Source organism: Mustela erminea, chromosome 3, assembly GCF_009829155.1.
Source record: "Mustela erminea isolate mMusErm1 chromosome 3, mMusErm1.Pri, whole genome shotgun sequence".
NCBI classification, from domain to species: domain Eukaryota; kingdom Metazoa; phylum Chordata; class Mammalia; order Carnivora; family Mustelidae; genus Mustela; species Mustela erminea.
Window position 1 is genome coordinate 115,882,484 of NC_045616.1, and position 21,098 is coordinate 115,903,581.

Below are 21,098 nucleotides of genomic sequence, written 5' to 3' on the forward strand. Positions count from 1 at the left end.
GTCAATCTGATATGTAAGTAAAAGCTAACAAACTGCACATTTATATCCCTCACCTAGATCACATTCACACTGGGCATGTAAAATCCAAGACGCAAGATTTTATAGGAGCTGGAACACATAACGTGTCTGTGTGTCAGGAAGCTGATGAGACAAGACTTTTAATGACCTAAGGCAGTGGAACTCTGGGGCACAGACAATAGCCTTGACCATCCAAAGCCCTGTAAGGAAGGTTTGACCCCGTTATTAAAGGGCCAAAGTCCATAGACTCTGTGATAATAATCTGTTATTGGAAGCCTATTTGTCCAAAATTCTCAGATTATTAGTGGAGGAATGAAGGTCCAAGGAGGAATGTACTTGCTTAAGGTCTTTGAGGTAAACACTAATTCCATCCTCCTGCTCTTCCCAGAGGACAACTTTGTTGGGGTAATCATTTGTCATACAGCCATGTGCTCAGAAAAGGGGGCCACTGCCACCCCCAAAGAAAGAACCATGAAAGAACCATGGCTGGTCAAAGCCAACCTCAGCCAAGTCACTGCCGTTGCTCAGGCACAGACATGTGACCAGTCCTAGCCAATGGGATCTGGAGATAATTTCCTAGGGAATTACCAGTAAGTACTTTCCTCTATAAAAACAAGAAAGAAGAAAAAGAAACACTGCTCTTCTTCTTCATAGGGTACTGTAATATCTGCATATGACACATGAAACTTCTATAGCCAGAAGACAACCATAACAGAAAGGCTATGCAGAAAGATGGCAGTCCTCAATGACATCAGGAACCTGTGATTCTGGACTTCCTGTTACACACAATAGTAAATATCCTTAAGTTACTTTTTGCTGTACTTTGAATTTCTTTCAATCTAGAGGATCCTAGCTGATACAATCTTTCAGAAAGTTTGTGGCAAGTCTAGGATTAGAAAAGGAACTCATCACTTCCAGGCCAATGAAGGCCTCTATTTAAGGGACTGATAAAGTCTGTGAACAGGTTTACCAGTCTAGGTAATGCCACGGTAAGAAACAACCCACATATCTCAGGGGTTTACAACAACAAGGTTCTATTTCTTGCTTGTGTAACATTCCATCAGCATTGGCTGAAGCTCTGCTCCAGGAACGCAGCCCAATGAGTAAACTCTTTTCTGAAATATTACTGACTTTGTGACAAAGCAAGAAACAAAGCATGCCAAACCATGAACTGGCTCTTAAAAGTTCCATTCAGAAATTTCACATATCGCATTCTTTTTTTTTTAATTTAAGATTTTATTTATTTATTTGAGAGAGAGAGAGAAAAAAAATGAGCAGGAGGGAGGAGGTGAGGGAGAGGGAGAAGCAGGCTCTCTTCTGAGCAGGGAGCCCAATGTGGCACTCTATCCTAGGACACCAAGATCATGACCTGAGCTGAAGGCAGAAGCTTAACCAACTGAGCCACCAGGTGCCCTACACGTATCACTTTCACTCACACGTCATTAATCAGAGCAAGTCACATAGTCTAGCTTGATATCAATGAGGAAGTGAAAAAGAACAATTCCTTCAGGCAAACACCACATTTAGTCATATTTAATGCTTCTAAGAAATAGCTAAGCACCCCGGGGGGCAACTAAAAATGGTTACTGAATTATTTTGGTAACATCTCTAAACTTCAGGATATTGTGGCAAACACAACTGCCATGCCTTCTTTTTATAATAACCTCTTCTTAAAATATCTTTAATTTTAGAATGATATGTCCATTAAAATTTTTTCCATACTGTACTATATACTTGACTATTGCTAAGAGACTAGATCTTAAATGTTCTGACCACAAAACAGAAATGGGAATTTTTGTGATAGGATGGAGGTATTAGCTAATGCTATGGAGGTTATCATTTTGCAAAATATGAGTGTATCAAATCACTATATACCTTAAGCTTATACAATGTTAGATGTCAATTATATCTCAATAAAGCTGGGATAAAAAGAGAATTAAAAAAGTCCAAATCAGGGGCACCTGGGTGGCTCAGTGGGTTAAAGCCTCTGCCTTCAGCTCAGGTCATGATTTCAGGGTCCTGGGATTGAGCCTCACATCGGGCTCTCTGCTCAGCAGGAAGCCTGCTTCCCTTCCTCTCTCTGCCTACTTGTGATCTCTGTCTGTCAAATAAATAAATAAAATCTTAAAAAAAAAGTCCAAATCAGTAAAAGGTTAAAAAAATAAAATGTTTTGCTTTCCTAATCCTACCCGTCATAGATATATCACTAATAATTTGGTGTATGTCCTCTAGTCCTTTTCTATGTATGTTCACATGTCTGTATATATACGTACATCTGTACATACATTTGTGGCTTATTGCAAAAAATACCATTTTAGAGGTGCCTGGGTGGCTCAGTTATTAAGTGTCTGCCTTTGGCTCAGGTCATGTTCCCAGGGTCCTGGGATCAAGCCCGTGTCGGGCTCCCAGGGAAGCCTGCTTCTCCCTCTCCCACTACCCTTGCTTGTGTTCCCTCTCTCACTGTGTCTTTCTCCGTCAAATAAACAGATAAAATCTTTTTTTTTAAAGTACCATTCTATACAATTATACATGATATCATGAACGTTTTTGCTTGTCAACATATAGCTTATTATTTATTTCTTTTTTTAAGATTTTATTTATTTATTAGAGAGAGAGAGACAGAGAGAAAGAGCATGAGCAGAGGGGAGAGGCAGAGAGAGAAGCAGACTCCCCATTGAGCAGGGAGCCCAATGTGGGGCTCTATCCCAGGACCCCAAGATCATGACCTGAGAGCTAAAGGGAGACAACTAACTGACTGAGCCACCCAGACACCCTGGCTAATTACTTTTCTTTTTTAAAGATTGCATAGTATTCCACTGTGTGTCTGCACCATAATTTATATCACAATTTCTCTCAGGATGGACATTTAAGTTATTCTCATGCTCATTATCACAAATAATTCTGTACTGATCACTCTTTTACATATAGACACAGATATTTGCATACTCTTATGAGAATTTCTGTAGAATAAATTCCAAAAAAGGAGACTTTCTGGAAGAGAAGGCATACATATTCAAAAATTTGAGAGATATTGCAAAATGGTCCTCCAAATAAGATTATATAAATTGTGTCTTTTAACTGGTAGGCTTATTGAATCCAGGCAACAGTGTATTAGACAGTGATCCTTTTAGACAAAAAATATGTGCTGACAAAAAATATGTTAATACTGACTGCATATAAATATAAACATTCTGGACATATTTATAGTGGCCCCCTCTCTTCAGGGAGCTTAAATCTAGTAAGGGAGAAAACAAACACATATGAAAATACTAAAAATACATAAATACTTAGTATAAGAAATTGAATCAGGCACATGTGGAAACAGCTGCAAGAAAGCAGATGTGATAAGAGAATGTTCAGTGAAGTGAAGGTGTCAGAGTAGGGACATGAAAGTCTTTCAGAAAAGAAACAATGTCATTAATTACAATTGATAGAAGGGGCAGCTGAGCCTCGGCAGGGTGGCTATTGGAGATGGGGTTGATGGTAGCACTGGGAAGGGAAAGGGTAGTTGCCTGGGTAAATGAGCTCACAGGGTTTGCATGCTGGGTGAACTGCATTAGGGCCAGAGTCTCTTCTTCAGGCAAAGATTTCACGTAACTAGGTCTATCTTGGGTCATGGTCTATAGACTCTCTTAACAACAAGGGATTGGTCTGAATAGCCAGTCTAAAGAAGTGAGACTAGAAGAGGTCTGCCCTCTTGCTTAGAATCTCTAAGCTATAAACCACTACTACAGCTCAGCCATTTGATCCCATGGAGAAAAAAACAAATCATTCAACAGGATGTATCCAAATCCCCCAAACGATATGGATTCTTAGGCCCCTATTGAATACCTTAACCCTTAGCTTTCACAGCAAATAGCCTAATGGGGGTATCATTAGCCCCTTTGCGAGCCTGGTTTCATGGGAAAGACCATAACCAAGTTCAAGCATTAGGGAGCAGGATAAAAATGTATGAAGCAAATGCTGCCACATCCCCCCTTCTAGCCTAAGACATCTCTGATCACAACAATTAGACCTAGAAAAGCCTCAGAATCCTCAACACAGCCTTCCAAGGACTACTACCAATCCAATGAAACGGGCACTGGCACTGATGCCCATTTGTCATCCCTGATTTATAGCAACAGATTAACCATTTCCTCGCCAGGCATTCTTTCCCACCTATTATTTCACCAACCATAAATTTCTCAGAAGAAGCCATAGGCATTAGGGCCTCATACAGACCTAAACAGCCCACACTGGGAAGGGGAGAAGTCACCCCTACCCACTATGGCATCCACTCCTCCAAGCCCCCGCATTCTTATAAAAGGGTATCCCTCAAAGAGGTTAGCTCTTCATCTGTTTTTACCTCTGTCTAGAGGTGGTTACTTCCATGCATTCTTTCAACTAGTATTTATGAGGGCCTACTATGTGCCAAGTCATGTTCTACAGACTGAGGCTACAGCAGTGAGCAACGCAGACAAATCCCTGTGCCCATAGAGCTTACTTGGAGGAGAAAGACACAAAGAAGAAGCAGGTTACTGACACTAAATGCTAAGGAGACCCCAAAACTGCAAGAAAGGGAAGTAGGGAGCATTGATTGGCAGGTAGGGAATGGAGAGAAATTTTAAAAAGAGAAAATTTCCCCAGTTGATGAAATGCGACAACAGACCTAAAGAAGGAGAAGGAGCATGCCATTCAGACTGAGAGGAGCAGGTCAGGAACAGTGAAGAGGTAGATCTCAATGGACAAACTGGGGAGTATAGAAGGGGGAAGAGAATGAAGAAAAAGGGTAAGTCTGGGGGTTGGGGGTTACAGATCATCAAGTGTCTCATAGTGGGGGGTCAAAAGAAAGTCTCTGATATAGATGGTCTCTGCCTTCCCCAAGTCTCTATTTATCACGGAAGACAAAGAGTAAGTACATCATGATAAGTAATTCACTCTAAGTGTAACAAATACAGCACATTTATAAAGGGGGGGGGCTGCAAGGTGCCACAGAAGATATAACAGGACAGCCTGATGGCATCTGGTGATTGTAGACAATTTGCTGAAAGAAGGACTTCTGAACTAAGCCCTGAAGGATAAGGAGGAGTTTGCCCAGCAAAAAAAGGAAAAGAACGTGCCAAGCAGAGGGAACAGGGTATGTTCAACAAGACTGGAAGCAGAAGAGAGCACAGAGCACAGGAGAGCAGGGGGGTGCGACACCCACCCGAAGAAGCCGACAGGAACTGGAACCCTCAGGGCCCTGAAATGCTTATTAAGGGTCCTTGACTTTTAAGCACAAGAGGAAGCTTTTGAGAGGTTTTAAGCATAAAAGCAATCCGTCTTACCTTTTTTGTAAAAAGATCTCTCTGATTATTATGTCACTCTCCATGCTAACCTCTTAGACCTGTGAGATGACACAATAAAGCAAAATTGTTTTAAAAATTGCTCTTGCTTCTTTTCTAATTAGCATCTTGAAGCCCACTTTTCATCTCTGACCTCCCTTCCTGATCAGTGGAGCTGACCAGTGGTCAGTGGAGCTGCTGTTCTCCCATTCATTCTGGTAAAATAAAGCCTTGGCCATTCCTCACCTGTCCTGAGACAGGTAAGTCCCCCAAGATGTTTCCTAAAGCAAGGCAGGACATAGATGTATGAGAATACTTCTCTGAGAATAAGGAGAAGAAAAATCTGGTTTACTCTATTTGATCCAGGCTTTTTCCATACAGAAACTCAACAGATCAAAACCATTCCAAAACTGGGATGAAACCATATGGTTTCCAGAATCACACATTGTTTTTACAAGGTTCAATGGCTGAGACTGCCTTTCTCTATCGGTGGAAATGAACCAGACTTTTCCCATTTACTTCTCACGGTCATTGCATGGAGCTTAATTCATTTGTTACCCACGTAGACAACATATAAGGTGCCACAGGTGATCTGGAACATACAAAGCATCAAAGACAACATTCTTTCCTTCTGCCTGAAATAATCTTGGGTCCTGTGTTTCTCAAAAAGCAGTGAATTTGTGCATCTCCAAGCAGCAGGAAAATGTTGTTGTTTCTTGTATCATGTTCTTTGTATTCTACAGTTCTTGGTATATTCCATACTCTAAATTAGGCTTCAAAAATATTTCTGATTAAAAATTTATACAGCTCATGACAGCCTCTTTCTAGAACATAACCTCTAACTAATTCATGTTCACTTACCCTGCAGTTTTCTATTTATAATATTTTAGAATTTCTGTGTATTTGTATTATAAATTATTAAATGACATCAAGGTTCTTATTTTGATGAGAGAATTTTTGATGAATGTGACAGTGTAATTACTTCAGATACTGCTCTGGATTGCTGGGAAAATATTTAATTTTATTTACCACGATGAATAATTAAAGCATGCGAGTGGTGGGCTCTCTTGCTGTGCCTTCTAGCTCCTTACTTCTGTTTGCTTCTCGCTAATTAAAATAGTGATGCTTGTATGTGTAGTGGCTTAAAAGAAATAAATTACCAATTTGGGGCGGGGGGGTGGGGTGAGGAAGAAGCAGGCATGTGATAAGGCTTGAGAAACCTGTATCAAAGTAGAGAAGAAGGAGGGAGATGATGAAAACTTGGCTGTGTTTTATTTCATGTTTTTCTTGCAAGAGCAGAGAGAGTGAAGAGAAGTCTCCTTGTTTATTTGGTGAACTACCCTCCCAGTTCTAGAAACTTTTCATGTGTCAGCTTCTCAACTAAAACAACAGAAATGGTAATGGCAAGAAAGGCTGGGAAGAGCACCACAACTTCATCTATAAAGCCCAGGAGATTCCTGATTATCATATGGGTTACCATTTTGGGTTCACTGATTACATCTTTATGATTTTCATTTGGTTATCAGAAACCCCTACTAAGGTACACACAAGGGCAACCTTAATATTTCTACTTGAGGATGAGAAAGTTGAGGTTCAGTTCGATGAACAGCCTAGTCCCACATCACTCAGAAGTACAAAGTCCCAGGTTTGATGACTCTTTATCCACAGGGATTAAGAGATCAAGGAATGAAGTTTCCCTTTCTTTATCCACAGGGATTAAGAAATCAAGGAATGAAGTTTTCCTGATCTTAAGTAATGCAAAATAATTGTTAAAAGCAAGACAACATGGGGCACTTGGGTGACTCAATCAGTTAAGCATCTGATTCTTGATTTTGGCGTAAATCAGCCTGATCGCAGGATTGTGAGATGGAGCCCCGGGTCAGGCTCTGCGCTGGGTGTTACATACAGTGCTTGAGATTCTCTCTCCCTCTCCCTCTGCCCCTGCCTGCTCATACTCTCCCTAAGAAATAATGTAATAATAAGAATAATAATAGACAAGAAAACATGTCCAAAATGGAGTCACTTATGCTAAGCCCCATGTCACCAAGCCAAGACTTAATTAAAGTTTCAGCTCTCCCAGAGATGGAGCCTTAAAGCAATCAGGAATTGCCCAATCAGCACTAGCTAGGTAACCTGCCTTCCCCTAAAGGAAAGTTACCTTGCAATAACCAATCTGGTTTTTTGCGCAATAAAACATCCTTGTTCCTGCTCCCTTTTGCCTATAAAAGTCTTTCATTTTGTACAGCTCCTCAGAGTCCCTGTCTGCTTTCTAGAGTGGATGCTGCCTGATTTAGAATTGTTGAAAAAAACCAGTGGAATCTTCAAAATTCACTCCGTTAAATTTTGTTTTGTAACATGATAGACATATTATTAGACATTTGGTATATTTTCCCAAAAGAGAATTTACATGTATATATGTACATCTATATGTATGTGTGGGTATGAATTTCAAGTGCTAAAATACCTGCAACATCAGTGGAAATAGTACCAAAGTGTAGATCAGTACAAGTCACTGCTCTACTCTAGCCCTCAGTTTCCACATCCAAAAATGGGGACAATATTGAGGAGGAGACAAGATGGCGCAGAAGTAGGAGGAGGTGCCGTTTCAACCCGTCCCCTAAAGTGAGCTGATTACCTACCAACAAACTGTGATCCCCCATGAAATCAGCCCGAGATTAGAATTATACACTTCTGGATCTCTATGGGGGCAGAAGATGCCAGTGGGCAGAAGCGTTCCAGAGTGCACCTTGCCTGCACCACAGTCAATACATTCAGCTACACATCCGTTCAGCCATCTCTCACCAAAATGACTAGGAGGAGGAATGTCCAACAGAAGAAAAATTAAAAAAAAAAAAAAAAGAAGAAGAAGAAGAAAAATTCAGAGACTGGGCCTTCTGCATCATAGCTATTGGATATGGACATAGACAGTATGGTGGAAAGGGAATTCAGGCTGACAATTATCCAGGCAATAGCCAGGTTGGAGAAAGCCATGGATGACAAAATGGAATTGATTAGGGCAGAAGTGAAAGCCACCAGGGATGATGTTCACAACATTCTCAATGAGTTCCAATCTAATCTAAATTCTCTAAAAGCTAGGATAACTGAGGCAGAAGATAGAATTAGTGATCTGGAGGACAAACAGAGAAAAAGGATCAGGAGGAAGCCTGGAACAGCTTAGAAGCCACGAAAACAGAATTAGGGAAATAAATGACGCCATGAAATGTTCCAACGTCAAAATTATTGGAATCCCTGAGGGGGAGGACCAAAATGGGGATAATATTAGTATCTACCTCTTAGAGTTATAGACATTTAATGAGTCAATGCAGAAAAAGGACTCAGTAAGCCCTAGCTATTTCTAGTTTTCCATGGCATATAGAGTTAAATATGGTACTGGGGGCACCGACCACATCTTGCCCATCTTTGTATCCCAGCCTCCAACACAGAGCAGGTTATTCAATAAATGAGTTGGATGGAGGACTGAGTGGTTTCTGGCTATTCCATAACCAGACTGAAAGCTCCTAATTACATCCTAAGGTCCTTGAAGGCAGGACATTACCTTATTCTTTTCCCCAACTCAGGATATTGCTTGAACATAGATGATGCTTAAAAATGCCTGCTGAGTTTTACCGGAATGGAATACTCAGTATCATCCACACAGAGCTGAGAAGGGTTTGGCAGCAGTTTTCCCCAGGAGTGTTGCCTGAGCCTGGGGCTGTAAAAATCCTGGAAGTGTGGAGGCCACCTTAGTAAAGAACAAGGCATTGTTTGGGGCCAGAACCCCTAGTGAGTGAGGTCTTTTCCAATCAAAGGCCCAGTCACTGGCGTGTGTTCCACAAGCCCCTGGGGACCAGCTCTCATTGTGTGGCAGGGCCACTGGGGGCAGGGACGCCCACCCCTCCCCAGACTGTATCGATTAGCTGCTCCATCTGCCACTCTGCAAACAAGCTGCACGATCCCCCATTGGAGGAAAATGTCACCCATGGTAACAGATCCTCACAGCTGGCATCTGACCACAGGACCCTCAGGGAGGGAATAATCAGATCCTGAAAAGCAGTCAGCCCACACCGAGCTAATGCAAAATGAAAAATAAATAAATGTCTATTTTAATCTCCCCCTTCCCTTCTCAGCCCCAAGCACCAGACATTATTCTCAAGTTGCACTGCCACAGCAGGGGACCGGTGGCCCTCAAGGCAGGTTGCTTGAGGGTCCCATGTATAGTCTGTGGGAATTATAACTCAGAGATCTCCCCTGGCGCTTCAGGGGCTGTGGAGAATGCAATGAAATCCTGCTTCAGCCACTCCAGTTTCAGTTTTACTCGGGTCTTTCCCCTTGGAGACCTCCCTCTCTTTGTCTCTCTCCCCACTCCCATCCGTGTCCACACCCCTGCCCTTCTCTCTCCCTCTGCCTTCCCACCCCCTCCCCCCACGTCTCCTCTCATAGCTCTCTTTTTCCCTCTCACACCCATCTCCCTCTTCTTCCTGTTCCCCCTCTCGTCCTAATTTTGTTCTCTCTGCACAGGACATCCTTCCTCATCCTCTTTCCTGGATGATTACTTCTTCTCCTCTTTCAGACCTCAGTTTAATTACCATTTCCTCTGGGGTTTCTGACAGGAACATGGCCCCCAGACTATGTAAGTATCCCCTGATACTGTGCCCTTCCCAACCTTCCCCTCTCATTCTTTGGTTGTCTGTTTGACCAGGAGAGAAACCACCTTGTCTGTCAAGCTGACTCTTATATCCCCAGCACCTAGCACAGTGCTTGGCACACGAAAGATGCTTAATAACTATTTATGACAAGACTAAACAGACAATGCCAGGTACAAAGCAATTCTTATAGGGCTTCCAGATTTTTCCAGACTCTGAAGATGGGCATGCCATGAGACTGTGTGTCAGTTTCCAGTTACTGAACTAGCTTAAGTCAAAAATAAAGAAATCTGTCAGAAGGGCTCACAAAGGTAAAGGAGCTGTTGATATTTTTGGAGTACAGTCTTCGTAGTCAGGGGCTATGCTGTGCATTGTAGTTCTACCCAGTAGCACCACTGGATCCCAAAAGCATCCTCTAACCCCCAGTTGTGACAACCAGAAATGTCTCATCTCATAAGGTGAGGATTCCAGAATAACAGGAAAAGGGTTCAGCAGACCAGCCAAAAATAAGGACAAAAGTCCACTGCATTTTTTTCAGTTATGCCAGTGGTTCCCTGGGAACGTGCCTGCCTCTGCTAGGATATATTTACAATGTCTGGAGATATTTCTGGTTGTCACAACTTGGGGCAGGGGAGGGAAAGCACAGCTCCTCCACAACAAAGAATGCTTTAGTTATAAATGTCGATAGTGTGGCTATTAAGAAACCCTGATCTACATGGATAAGATAAAGTTTCCACTAGATATTTTAAATTTTCACTTGAAAACCTGAACTATATACTGTTTAATCTTGGATTCCAAAGATACATCAGGGCCCTTGCCTTTTTGTAAGCCAGCAGACACCCCTTTATCCTGGCATGAACGCAGTAGGCTGTCAAGAGACCCAATGAGGCATCTCTGGTGGACGGCATTATGTGGTGCAGTTAACAGTATCATTATCAGTATTACTACCACTATTGTTTTCAGGTTTCAAATCCCAACTCGCCACTTTCTATTCATGTCCTTGGACAAGTTACTTAAGTTTTCTGAAATGTTCTCAGTTTCCTAATCTAAGATATGGAATGATAACATAGCCACAAATGATAATCCAAGGAAAGCACATAACACATTTCTTAGCAAAGAAGGATTATTAAACTATGTTATTTATGTGACAATAAACCATTGCCATCTTGTAATACAGAGTTTTGACCGATTCATACTTACTTTCCTTTTCTGACAAGTGCACTGGCCGTTATTACTTGAACTATGATTAATCCAGAGCTATAACAGATGATTCTGTATAGGTGAGCATTGCCCCTGGGTACAAAGCTAGAAAGGTAGCAGAGGAGAGGCTCTATTCTGGACAAGAGAAGGTTCTTAGCACAGGAGGAGCTTAAAGTGCATGGATGTGGGGGGATCGGGGTCAGCAGAACTCAGCCATACTTTGAGGACAGATCACAGAAGACCCAACCAAGGGATTAGAACTGGATTCCTCAGGGATCAGAGACAAACAGGGACTTTGATTAAGCAGATGAGTAGCATCTCAGGTCTGTCGTTCAGGAAGCTGCAACGGCAGCACACAGGCAGCTGCTCAGGCCCCTCGCCGTAAACCCTGCCGTCCTCTCCCAACGGCCGTTCTTCGTGTTCCATTGCGATAACTTTGAAATGTCAGGGATGGGAAAAGGACGATCTGAATTACCACGCATAGTACTGTAAGTGAATGCCACTTTTCTGAAGACAGTTTGGCAACGTGTCATAGGTGTCTTAAAAATATGCATGCCCCTTTTGCCCTAGAAATCCCACTTCCGGGAATCTGTCCTGAGGAAATCGTGGAAAATAGGCACAAATATTTACCTACAAGAAAGCTCATTTGCAGCACTGTTTTTGGAAGTATAAAGTTAAAAAACCTTAAAAGCTCAATAACAATTAATTGGTTAAAGAAGTTAAGGTACAATGACTTGCTATGCAGTCATGAAAAGCTACATTACTGACATGTAGAAAAACAGGTTACAAAAGACTGCATAGTGTATGATGCCTTTTTAAGGTACCTACATACACACACACACACACACATGCATGCATGGGTGCACACACTTATCTTTATACGTTACAGATATCCTTTTGTCCCAGCAAATTATTTCTGATAATTTATCCAAAGGAATGAATGAAGACAGTAGTAGCAACATATGTGAAATTGTGTGTATACATACATACACCACACAAAATAGTCTGGAAGGGTAGATACCAAGGTATTAGTGCTTGCTACAGGTGAAGGGATTAGGGGAGATTATTTTATTTTCTTCTTTTAGCTTTGCCAGATTTTCAAGTCCTTCTAACAGCATTTATTATATTTATAATTTTTACATTAAGAATAATAATAAAGGCAAAGAAAATGCCTCCCCAATTACGGTGCCCACCAAAATTTTGTAGAATATCCAATCATACTGTAACTTTTGAATGACTAGAGGGAGACAGGCTGAGCTATACTTTGAAAATTGTTGTTGATTCTTCTTAGATTTCAGTATGAATTAAACTTGGTGTCTACTGAATTTAGTATGGACTGAGCTGCCAATATCTGCTTAGCTGTATCCTGAGTGATGTGCAGCTACAATGAAAACGGAACCTATATGATTCCTTTCCTCAAATTACTCATAGTCAACCCAGGATAAATGATACATGTGAAAGAGATACTAGGACTAATTCAAGGCTACTCATGGTAAAGTACTAAATCATAAGGGAGAGCTGCTCTGAGTTGTACAGAGGTTCAGAGAAGGAGAAGATAATTATTAGAGGGGTCAGGAAAATCTTCACACACGAAAAAGATGAGATGGCAGACAAGAGAAGAGCACAGCATCAAAGGTGTAAAGGCAGGAATGATGGGGGGAGGGGTGGGTTCAAAGACAGCAAGAGGTTAGCTTGGCACACGCATCGGGTTTTAACTGAGGACTGAAGACAGTGAGGACAAATTAAGGAGGAGCCTCCGTGCCGGGGTCAGAAATTTGGAAAATAATGTGTGTGAAATAAAACTCTAGGTCTAAAGGTAACAAGTAGATAAGTATTTAAAAATACCAAATAGGAACAAGATGTCAATAACTTAAGCCTTCATCACCTAGAAACCACCTAAAAGAAGCAAGTGATACAAGAAGGGAGAAAGTAACCTCTTTTAAATGAACTCCCAAAACCCAGTCTAAAAACACGTTTTTGGAAAAGGGTAACAGCGGTCCTTTCAGCGGGAAGGAGGCTTCATGAATCCTAAGGAAGTGGCAAGAGAGAAACAGGTGTAAGGAAAGGAAAGTTCATGCTGACAAACGGTGGTTGAGAAATTTGGATGAGACCCTAAGTATGTAAAATATGTTTCAGTCCCCAAAATGGAAGTTCTGGAATGAGTGAAATTCATTATCTTAAAGTTTTGGCTATGATGTGTAATTGTTAACCTCTACTGCTTTGGTTCAAGGCTCCCTTCAGTAAAATATATTGTTTGCCATCAAAGCTGATGTGGATTAGGAGCTGAGCATGTGCCCTCCCTTTTAGGTTATATTAATATACCAAAATCGATAACATGCCATAGCTTTCAGAAGTAGTAATAAAATACCCTAAAATATTCCCAGAATACATCTATAAATTATTTGTTCAATGTACTTATGTTAAAAAGGTTGTCAGTTACAATGCTCTGGAAGACTCTAAAATTACAAGCCATCGTATTTGTATTTGATAAAGCTCTTGCTGTTTTGGGTCAGAGGTGGTTATGCTGTGGGGGAAAAAAATCATTATTTTCCCTAATAAATAAATTACTTGCCTATATTTCATGTATCACTCAGGCCAGCCAGTATTGAAGGTTTAAATAATAAATAACAAATAGCTCCATTCATTTATTAATAATGATGCATCATGTGTGTGACTGTGTGTGTGTGTGTGTGTGTGTGTGTGTATTTGTGTCTTGAGTATATGAGTTTTCCTTTAGAGCCTTGGGGTGACAGATTGAACAGTAGTCATCAGAAAGGACAAAAAGTCATGCCTCTGAGATCATTAACATTTTTCCAGGTTGAGAAAATCATCTAGTGCCAACAGACCTTTTCATTTGGCCAGTGCCTAATGTAGAAAACCATGCTGGGATAAAATTCTTGAAAGGCACAGACCCACCCAACAATACCTTTAGCCTGAAATTCTCTCAAGGGTCCCTTTATTATTAACTCTTCTCAAATGCAGCACCAAGACATAGTTCTAGGGGAAAAGGAGACGATCAGACTCTCTTCCAAACTTTCTCCTTTTATTTAGCAGCAGAAGAAAGGAGCTTAGCCACATCTGCTTCGGGCAGTTTACATCACCATTAGTCCCAGTTAATTAACTGACCTCACAGATGTAAGTATCAATCTCCGCCATATTGTCACAAAGTGACCCTCACCATTACCTACAATGCTACTCCTTTCATTTGAAGCAGACAGAGGCAGGTTGAGCTGAGGTACCCATTCCCACAAAAAACCAGCTAAGAAATATATTGCACTACATTCCATTCCCAAAGGAATACCTGGACCAAGGAAACGGCTGGCAACAGCTGGACCTTACAATGAGTTACTGTTGGCACTAAGCCAGAGCAAAAGCAATCAGCCTTGCACAGTGAATCCTAAAACAGATGGATCCCCTCTGTTTGTCCTTCCCTTCTCCGCACACCTAGGGCAAGCACAGGGCTTGGCGGGAGCTCTGGGGACATGTATATCTATTTAAAAGGAGATAAGTCTCAGAACCACTATTTCATTATAAATTGCATACCCTTTTTCTACATTATGTAGCTCTAGGGCAAAAGATCTTTCACCTCTGAAAATACATATGAAAAATCTGGCCTGCTCCAATGACCTAGCTAATTGGGCCCGAGAATGTTGGGTGGAAGAGTCAAGTTCTGCCTACTCTTTGGGGTCTGTTGCTGATTCCTTTTGCCCTAGGCAAATCACTTCTCATTCTTTGGTCTCTTCTTTATGCGACCCTCACCACCAAACAGCAACACAGAGCAGGGCACAGCAGGCGCCACACCATCATCCTTGTTTAAAGAACAGGGTCAGCTCCTTGCTGTGAACAGATTTTCCTCTGTGGAAACAGGTTCATGTTTATCTTTCAAGTTCCAGCAACAAACTCAGGATAGCCAACATGTGCCGCACAGCTGCTGCAGGGCCTGATTTATGAAGAAATCTGCATATAATTGTGTTGGTTCTTTTTTTTTCTCTCCTGGTCTATTTTTTTCTTTAAATAAAATGGTTTAGTCCAGGCTGCATAAAGCCCCAATTCTAAAGCCATATAATTTTATGGACAAGGGGAGGGGGTAGGAGTAGGAGAGTTCTTTTGTATGGCACCTGAACTCATTAAAATCCTAAATTCCATAATTTTACACTACCATGTGCTACAACTGAACAGCCTAATTGCTTACCGTCTTTATGAGAACCACAAATGGAGCAAGAAAACCAGGGAACAGGTGGGAAGGCCACACTGAGGTTTGGGTCCAAGCCCTGTCAAGAGGTGCTGATCAGACTAGAACTGGATGATTTTGTATAGTAAGACACTTTACTCTCCACAGAGGCCTGAATTTAGCCAAGTTAGTGGTGGTGTGAGGTATGGTCAAAAAGGAAGAGATTCCCAAAATTAGACATCTTATAGTGACCACATAGTTCAGACTTTTAAAGAAAGGGAACTATGGGATGAGGTAAGAATCAATGGCTAACAATCTTACCATCCCAGGTTCCTGGACACAAAGTTAGATCTAACAATTTAAAAAAAAAAAAAAAAAAAGTGACTTGGATTTCAAGAAATCAAGTTTCTACCCTGGTCCCTGATGACAGGATCTGGTGATGTGGGAGTCATGGATGTAAAAATTCTTCAGCATCTATTCTATAGACAGTACAAGTGATCGATTAACTAAAATGACTGGCATTTTCAGCATCTTGTTTGATCACTTTGCTTTCCCCACAAAGGAAATTAGTTCCTTTGAAGAGAGTATTATAGTTTGGTGATTGTGGGAAGGAGCCCAGGAATGTGCAATTAGGAAGAAGTCTTCATCATTTTTTTTTTCTCACCTGTCAATTGATAGCAATGACCAGGCCAACCACGCTCCAACTCTCAGACCCCATTCTGAAGACTGGAAAAGCAAGCTGCTTGTTTCCTTCACTTAAAACAAAGAGGAATTCAACATACTTCCAAAATCCAATACTTCATTCAAGCTCCTAGAAGCCTCACTACTAAAAATTAAGGGTACTAGTATGAGACTATCAACCTAGATATAACCACAAGACATGAGAAGAGCAAGTTGATGAGATCCAGAAATCTATTAAGTTGAAAGAAGTTAGAAGATGACAAAAAATCGGGGAAGATGCCAAGCCATATACCTTAGTAATGGAATCCACAATGAAGACTTTTTCAGAACCAGGGTGAAAATTAACAAAGTAAGCATTAATGTTAATTGAAGGGTTCAATGGATGACTGGATGGATAGATGGGTGGGTGGATGAGTGGATGGGAGGAACAAACAGATTGAAAGACAATGAGTTAAGAAGAAAACAGTCAATGAGTTCTAATCTCAAGGAGAGTCCTAGAGGCGGAAGTGGGAAAGGGGTAGCCAAGGGCATTCTGATGATAATCACAATCAGAAGTTGCTGAGAACACTGCTAGTGAATGTGTCACCTAAGAGGTGGAGAGAGCTTACCAGAGATCTAGTAAGACCTAGAATCACAGGTAAACTCTTACTCTACAAGGAAACTTTCAGAGCAAGCTCCCAGGCCTGGCCAAAGCTTTGGCCTCTCAGCAGTATTTCCAAAAAGCACTGCCAACTTCTTTAGAAATGTGCAGAAAGATCTTCTCCTCTCTGAACTGGAGGGACAGGATGTTTCAGCTTAATCCTTTGCCAAGGCCCAGGATCTCACACCAAGAACATGGTGTTTTGCATTAGGAATTCACTGAGACAAAGTGAGGCCAGATGGATGTCTGATGTGCCAGACATGGTCACGGGGGTACAGAGGTCTCATATTTAGGCCCAGAAATTAGAAAGTAAGACTGGTACAAGAGGAAAAAACACTAAGAGTCCTACTTCTAGCTTTGTTAATTTCAAAATTAGCCCAAAAATACCAAGCAGGACAATTCTTTTTGTTCACCTTTCTTCCCCTAACTTCTCTTTTCTTCACTGCCCTCAAAATCTGTTGCCAGGTACCTGTCCTCACTAAATATCCCAGACACTCCTTACCATTGACCAGCTCACAACTATCTAAGAACTTACTTAGCATTAAGCATTTTGCATTCATTGCTTCATTCCGTCTTAATGACAACCTGGTAAGGCAGATACCATAATTATTCTCATTTAGCAAGAAAGGAAAGTGAGGCTCAGCAAGATAATATAATCTGCTTAAATGTAACCTTACTGGTGTTGACATTTCATGTCCAGTCCCTTGCCTTCCTCACCTATTCTTTGTTTTTATGGATCTCTTAGTTCCTAAGAGCCATGGCTTTCTCTTCAGACTGCAAGGTTTCTCTTCACCCAGCTAATGACTTAAGGCTGTTACACTCTGCATAATGGTAATGAATATGAAAGCATTTCATAAACCATAACAAGTAATACAAATGTGAGGTCTTATTTTAGTGTGTGTATCTGTATCTATATGTTGCGTTCATTTCTGCTTCTGTCCAGTTTTTGCCTTGTTACTTTGTCTTTTTTCTGGATGCATTCACCTGAAATTCAGACTCCCCAGCCAGAGTAATGCCCACCTCCTAGGCTAGTATTCATACATCTCCAATAGGCCTAGATGCTCCCACTCCTAGTTCCTTTCAAATTTGGAAATGACCTGGGGCCATTTCTGTACCAAACCTAGTAGTGAGGTACTGCCTTGCTGATAGAAATTCTTTATGAAGCATCCTTTCTCCCAGCATCCTCTGGCTATCTCATATGACCCTAAGTCCCTTGCATTAATTCGCACTGCCCGTCAGATTGGTCCCTATGTACCCCTTTAAAAAGCTTGAAATAGCCTTTCTTATCAGACTCTTACATCACCAATAGCAAAATTTGATAGTGACCAAGGAAAACAGACACATAATCATAGCTAATACTATTTGAGCATTTACTACATTCCCAGCACTGGGCTAAGCATTTTATTATGCATTATCTCATTTAATCCTCACAGTATCTTGAGAGATATATAGAATTTTTATCTCCATTTAATGGATGGCAGAACCAAAGTATAGAATGTACCTAAAATACCACACAACTAAGATGCCAAGCCAAGGTTCAGACTGGATCTTATGTTTGCTTCTAAAGCCTTATGCTCGTAATTAGTATGCTATAGTCTATGACATAAGAGATTTTTTTTTTAATTCTCTGAAATCAATGAAGGCTTTCCTACTCTTCCAGATTCATCAGAAGTCTCCTGTAATCCCCGATAGTTTCCTGACTCCCAAGTCAAGCATAGTCCCATATTCTACAAACAGAATAGCTTGTGTCCACTCCTTGTGTCAACCTGCAACGTGGTTCAAGGTCCTGTGAAACAACTATTCCCTGATCACACAGCTACTGTCAGAGATTATAGGACAAGAGCACTTACTAATAGGCCCCAAAGAAGGAAAGCAAACATAAGTGGATCTTCCACATAAAGGCGAAGACACACTGTGGTTTTGGGGGGGGGGGGGGGGTGCATGCTTTTGCAGTCAGTAGGACTCATCTGCTTTCTAGATATAGGAACCCAACATTTAGAACCCAATTCTAGACTACTATGTCCATTTCAGTACTCCTGTGCCGATCACTTCATCCCTTAAGTGGTGGAAAGTACTGTAATAAATCCATTCATGTTAGAGAAATGATACGCAGTGTTTGCTTCCATTCAACTGACACTTGAGCAAGTGTTCTGAAGTCTGACCTCCCTGGTTAAAATCCCCGCTTCGTTAACTTTTTAAATTTCTCTAAGCCTCACTTTCCTTAGCTATCATGAACAGCAAATGAAATAATGCAAATATATTACTTAGCCCAAAATGACCTCCACAGGTAGGTAAGAAGAACATTCAGATGCTAAACCAAACAAAAACAAAAATAATAAAAATATGTAGATCAAGCCAATGAGAAGAGAAAAATGATGATGGGTGGCCTACCTGTACTCCTCCAAATTTTCTGTCATAGCCAAAGGGAAAAATACAAGTGGGACATTAAAGGGCAAGAAAGAGAGAAAGGATATGAAGCTCATCTTTTCCTAGGCCTTCTAAATGGCATTTGGGACTCAAAATGGACCTCCTGTGGGGGGGCCAGGTCTCTGGGTTGGCATGTCTGTCTCCCAGTCCTGTAGGTCAGTGGGAAGCATAAGCGCTTCAGGCAAGGAGGGAAGTGTTTCAGCCAAGGTCATGAGCCTGATCTTATTAACCAAATTTTCTTCCTCTTTTAGAGAGGGGAACTCAGGAAGGAAATGAATAAATAAACGGGAAGGAATGGTGTGGTGTGAGTTAGTGGAGAGTGTGCAAAAAAATCCGAGGCGTTTTCAAAAGCAAACAAATTTTTCATCTCTACATATCAGACATCACTGCCTTGAAAGTAAATTAGGACAATCATGTTGTATGAAACAAACAAGGGGAATAAACAAATCCAGAGCTGTGAAACATTCTCTCATGCAGTCCAAGAAGGTCTCCCATGGCCAGTTCGTCAGTGGCAAAAATCTTAGCATGTCCCCATTTAAGAGCCCATGGAACCTCCAAGTGAGGAACAGCTTGTTTCCTGGCTCTCTTTATTACAATTCCTTCTAATTTAAAATTTATAATGAATGCGAACAATAATCAGTTTGTAAATACTGTTTTTAAGTTCACTAGAGCTTTGCCAAGATATTCCTTCTAGGTAACAAGTATGTGGCTCATTACTCTCTCATTAGCAAGATAGAAATAAAGATGCAAAAAAAAAAAAAAGAAAAGAAAAGAAAAGAAAGAAAGAAAGAAAAGGGGAAAAACACTTCCGAAAGATATTGTTGGAGTCTAATTGCCTGCAAGGAATTCTTAATAATGTTTACTAATGCCTTTTCAGCCTTGCCAATTTTATAATGCTCATTCCAGATTCCAGGTGTGACGTCTGTGGTCCCTGCTGTGATCTTAGCTAGTGAGTTTAGACACCTAGAATAGCAGCTTTGGAGAGTTTTTAGCCCCATCTTATGTCCCCAGAATGCAATCACACCCACTGGGGCTTTAAAAAGGAAATCTGAAGCTCTGGCATTTTTATTTAAAATTAAATCTCTTATTGGACAAGGCTGGCTCTTTACCTACAGAAGACATGACACCATCTCGACCTGGCACGCTGAGGGCAAGACTCTAGAGTAAACCCTGTGTTAGCTAGACAATGCAAGTGGCTAAAAAGCACTTTTCCCCTTATCTCCTAGAAACTCTGGGAATGGTGGATTCTCCTCTTTTGATACATAGATCCTGTGTTTGCCATCTCATTTGGCGTTTTAGAAATCAAAAAAAAAAAAAATGGAAAATATTTTACAGAGATGAAAAGTCTATACCAAATATTAGCTTCTTGAATCTCACCACTGTTAAAGCAAAGAACAGCAACAGGACTTTAAGCAAGAAACTACAGTAGTTTGGAGTGGGGTGGTGTTGGGGGAAGCAAGGGGTTTTTATTATTCTGGACAACAAATGAGTTATTTAGGAATAATATATAGGAATTCACTCATTGACCCTTGCAAGAAGAACTCTGTCTGTGAAGAAACTAAGGCAGGAAATTTGTAAATTGACTGCAGTTTAGACCAATCCCCACTGGAAGTTTACTATCACTATTCCATCCCAGAAACTCTCTGCCTCTGAAAGAAATTGAAATGGTCTTCCCAAGCCCATAGGGTCGAGGCTGAGTTGCAGAGTTCTTATTTCAGGAGCTACTTTTGAGATGCAAATTAAAACAGACTTACTCCATTTCCTTTATGCCAGTGATCCTTTCTCTTACAATTTTATAGTGAGAAGGAGGAAAAGGGGAGGCAAGTCCTAACTCCATCAAAATTCCTTCCAATTCTAGTGTTTAAAGAAAAACTTTTGAACCTGACTTGTTTGCAGGAGTCTGCTGTTGATCACACGTGGAAACCGAGTAGAGAACTGTGAATACGGTCTCCCAACCAGGTTCATAAAACAAGATCCAAGATCGAAAAAAGATTTAAGAAACTATAATTTCAAAA

At 41.0% G+C, this 21,098-nt stretch overlaps 1 long non-coding RNA gene across 1 annotated transcript in view; it reads right to left on the reverse strand.

Moving 5' to 3' along the window:
* The window catches only part of LOC116586775, a 292,442-nt gene that overhangs the window by 257,338 nt on the left and 14,006 nt on the right, over nt 1–21,098 (reverse strand). Inside the window, exon 2 of the long non-coding RNA XR_004284148.1 lies at nt 5,325–5,383. This is a non-coding gene — a long non-coding RNA (uncharacterized LOC116586775). The remainder of the gene's footprint in view (nt 1–5,324; nt 5,384–21,098) is intronic.